Source organism: Capra hircus, chromosome 22 (assembly GCF_001704415.2).
Source record: "Capra hircus breed San Clemente chromosome 22, ASM170441v1, whole genome shotgun sequence".
Lineage (NCBI taxonomy): Eukaryota > Metazoa > Chordata > Mammalia > Artiodactyla > Bovidae > Capra > Capra hircus.
In genome coordinates, this window is record NC_030829.1 from 51,838,517 (window position 1) to 51,843,313 (window position 4,797).

Consider the following 4,797-nt stretch of genomic DNA (forward strand, 5'->3'; position numbering starts at 1 on the left):
AGTTAGTAATTCTTGCTTCCAGGAAAGTAAGACACTTTGGGCTATATGCGCTAAAGAAACTGCCACCATTTTCATGCTATGTGTGTTTTTTTCCTCTCCCTCTTCCATCTTGCCTATGTAGTAAGTAATTTACTTACACCCAGCTGCTAAAACACAGCAGAAATTCTGTTACTGTTAGGAGCTGTTTAGAATTGATGATGCTTTAAATAACTCTAGAGTAGGAGTCAGACTCTTAGAGCAACCTGGCAGTTAAAGTGAATAGAAGAAGCTTATGCTGCAATACTGTTTGAGTGGGTGTCTTCTAAAGGCAGTTGCTTCTCAGCTCCTGTGTATTATTGCTGAGTGGGAATGTTTAGTAGTCTGATCTGACTTCTGAAAGAAGCTATAGATCTGTGTCTTCATTCACAAATTTCTGATTTTTGAGATGTTGGCACAAATTTTTCCAAAACACTCTGTAGGCCACTGCACAAGGGGTCCTGTTAGACCTAGGATAACTGCTTTATGACCCCTGAACTAGGGCATCTCTTACAGGTTCATTGAGTATGCTCCCTGGGGAGAGAATTTCAGGCTGGGTGCAGTTGTAAGACCTTGGCTCTGATTGTCGCTTTCCCATTAACTAGCTGGATGCCTTTGGGCAGAGGGAATCCTCTTTGGATCTCACTGGTTGTACAGTATGAGAGTAAGCTTGATAATTTAAGAATTCCCTTTTACTCTTTATGTTTTTATGCATGTATTTCACTTGAACTCTAGAATGACCGTACAGGTTTATCAGTATAAGCAGTTTAGGAATAGAGGGATCGTTAATGTTTTCTCCAAAAGTAGTTTCTTATAGACTACAGGGGCTTCCCAGGTGGTGCCTGGAAAATCCCATGGACAGAGGAACCTGATGGGCTACAGTCCATAGGATCGAGTTGGACACGACTGAAGCAACTTAGCATGCACACACGTAGACTACAGAGGATTCTTGCCTGCTTTCCTTGCTGCCTCCAGTCGGTATCTGGCAGTTGTGCACATGTAATGATACATGTTAATGTTTCTCTTTCTTCAGATAAATTGATTCTAATGAGAAAACCTGTATTGATAGCTGTATTGGTGCGTGGGCCTTTTGGGGGCTATGGTAAAACCGACAGTGGACAGGGTTTTCTTAGTTATGAAGAACATAGTATAATTTCTTTAGTTTGATTTGTTTCATTAGTTAAAGCTAATCAGATGGTGGCAGTTTGGAGTAACTATGTATTTGATGTTCGCTGCTTAAAATTGCATAATGACATCCTCATTAACAGCAAAATTGAAATCTGAAAAACTAAATTCTGGAATTTAGTCTACAGAGATAAGAAAAGACTATTGTTACCTTCTCTTTTGACCTCAGACTGCTTTTTATCAGGAAGGAAGATTTAGATTCTTTTAGAAAAATATTAAAGACAAAGGAAATATAAATTTTTCATGTACTCTGAGAATAATAATATTCACTTGATAGATCAGCTGTAGCATTTTTATAACAATATGTTCATTTGGCTCTGGGCATTGTCTTTGGAATAAAGTATCTTATTGTTAGGTAATTTGGTAACAAACATACTTCTATTGTGATGGCCAGTCTAAATTCCTATTTTGTATAGATTGCCGAAGTTTTTAGAGACCCCTTTGATTTGATTTGGAGAAGGTGATGTCACCCCACTCCAGTACTCTTGGCTGCAAAATCCCATGGACAGAGGAGCCTGGTAGGCTGCAGTCCATGGGATCACGAAAAGTTGAGTTCACTTTCACTTTTCACTTTCATGCATTAGAGAAGGAAAAGTTGACTTCCTTTCATTAGAGAAGGAAATGGCAACCCACTCCAGTGTTCTTGCCTGGAGAATCCCAGGGACGGGGGAGCCTGATGGGCTGCCAGCTATGGGGTCGCACAGAGTCAGACACGACTGAAGCGACTTAGCAGCAGCAGCAGCAGCAGCAGCATTGATTTGATTGGGTGTAAATGAGCATTCATGATTTACCTGTAAATGGTTATTTACAGGTAAATTAATCTTCTGTGAACTTCACCAGGCAAACTTAACCCTAAATTTTAAGTAAAAGTCTAAACTAGTGGAGTAACAGACAAGTGGGATTTATGTTTATACAGTTACTGAAGCAATTTTGGCCAAAACATTTGAATTAGTATTCTAATGCAGTATACTAATTAACGAAAATTATGTAGCTTCTTTGTAAATAGCACAAGCTATAAGAATTCAGAAGACAATATATAAGAGGTTTTTCTTTTCACATGTGTAGACGTTGCTCTTTAGCTCTAATGACAGCAGTCAGTTCAGTCAGTTCAGTTCAATTGCTCAGTCATGTCCGACTCTTTGCGACCCCATGAATCGCAGCACGCCAGGCCTCCCTGTCCATCACCAACTCCCGACGTTCGCTCAGATTCACGTCCATCGAGTCAGTGATGCCATCCAGCCATCTCATCCTCTGTCGTCCCCTTCTCCTCCTGCCCCCAATCCCTCCCAGCATCAGAATCTTTTCCAGTGAGTCAACTCTTCACATGAGGTGGCCAAAGTATTGAAGTTTCAGCTTTAACATCATTCCTTCCAATGAACACCCAGGACTGATCTCCTTTAGAATGGACTGGTTGGATCTCCTTGTAGTCCAAAGGACTCTCAAAACTCTTCTCCAACACCACAGTTCAAAAGCATCAATTCTTCCACACTCAGCTTTCTTCACAGTCCAACTCTCACATCCGTACATGACCACTGGAAAAACCACACCCTTGACTAGACGGACCTTAGTCGGCAAAGTAATGTCTCTGCTTTTGAATATACTATCTAGGTTGGTCATAACTTTTCTTCCAAGAAGTAAGCGTCTTTTAATTTCATGGCTGCGATCACAATCTGCAGTGATTTTGGAGCCCCCCAAAATAAAGTCTGACACTGTTTCCACTGTTTCCCCATGTATTTCCCATGAAGTGATGGGACCAGATGCCATGATCTTCGTTTTCTGAATGCTGAGCTTTAAGCCAACTTTTTCACTCTCCTCTTTCACTTTCATCAAGAGGCTTTTTAGTTCCTCTTCACTTTCTGCCATAAGGCTGGTGTCATCTGCATATCTGAGGTTATTGATATTTCTCCCGGCAATCTTGATTCCAGCTTGTGCTTCTTCCAGCCCAGCGTTTCTCATGATGTACTCTGTATAGAAGTTAAATAAGCAGCGTGACAATATACAGCCTTGACGTACTCTTTTTCCTATTTGGAACCAATCTGTTGCTCCATGTCCAGGAGCCCCTAAATCAGCATAATAGTGTTTTTTTTTCCCCCCTAAGGAAGTACATTGGTGTACATGCATAAAACAATTAGTATATTTTAAACACAGTGGGTAGCACTTAGTATTAGGTCAAGCCTCACAAAAATGAAGGTTTTCTATGTTAAAAACAAATATCAGTAATTTTATGTGATTCCACTTAATAAATATTCAATACATTTTGTTGACCTGAATAGAATGAGATCATGGTAGACTTAAAAAGGACTTCTGGATAATTCTTTTTATAAATAAAGTGAGGTGATTTGCCCAAGATCTTATATCTAGTTTATGGCAGAGGTAAAAAGACTCCAGATGATCTGCCAGTGGTGAATTATTTTAAATTTGACTTGATGGAGAAGGAAATGGCAAGGCACTCCAGCATTCTTGCCTGGTAACGCACATGGACAAAGGAGCCTGGTGGGCTACAATCCATGTGGTCACAAGAGTTAGACATGACTTAGCAGCTAAACCAACATCACTGTCTATCGGGAATTAAATCTTCACTTTAACGAAGTTGTTGGACATTTCCCAAAATTTTCATATGACAAACAAGCAATCTGGGAAGCTTAAAATCAAGTTTGATAATGAAAATCATAAATGGTCTACATTTAGTGCTTTTGAAAACGTCAGTAACATGTATATAATTTTATAAAACTAAAGGAGTACAGTATTTAAACTTAATATCCTGTGAAGTTTTACAAACTTAAGACATCTAGTTTTTACTCATTGTATCAAATCTTGGTATTTTGTTTTTTACAGAAAATTTGACTTGAGATACTATTAAAAGCTTTATTTTGTTTTCTTGTAGAAATAAACACATAACCTGAAGCTATGTATTTGACCATGGACCCATGTTAGTTACTCTTCATAGAAAAGACCACAAATACTATTTTCACATAATAGATTAAAATTACTTCATAGAAAATAAGGAGATAATAAGAGTAACAAATTAGGTAAAGTTTATGTAATTTATTTGTCTGTTGTGGTATACGGAGTTTTAGATAATTCTGCAGTATTTTTAAAGATACAGGTCAGATGTGAGAGCTAGTGTCAATCATAGTATTTGGGATGGCTACCTCTGAGATTTTTGATATCTATTAATAAAATCCCTGTATTAGGTTAATTAATGCCTGGTGGCTCAGAGGTTAAAGCGTCTGCCTCCAATGCAGGAGACCCCAGGTTCGATCCCTGGGTAGGGAAGATCCCCTGGAGAAGGAAATGGTAACCCACTCCAGTATTCTTGCCTAGAGAATCCCATGGACAGAGAAGCCTGGTAGGCTACAGTCCACGGGGTCAAAAAGAGCTGGACACAACTGAGCGATTTCACTTCACTATAATATATCTAGCATTTCAGTACTTTCAGTTCAGTTCAGTTGCTCAGTCATGTCCAACTCTTTGCAGTCGCATGGACTGCAGCATGCCAGGCTTCCCTGTCCATCACCAACTCCTGGAACTTGCTCAAGCTCATGTCCATTGAGTTGGTGATGCCATCCAACCATCTCATCCTCTGTCATCCACTTC

At 39.4% G+C, this 4,797-nt stretch overlaps 1 non-coding gene across 1 annotated transcript; it reads left to right on the forward strand.

The window, feature by feature from the left end:
- TRNAW-CCA lies at positions 4,404-4,476 on the forward strand. Its single transcript has one exon. It is a non-coding gene; the product is annotated as a tRNA-Trp (tRNA).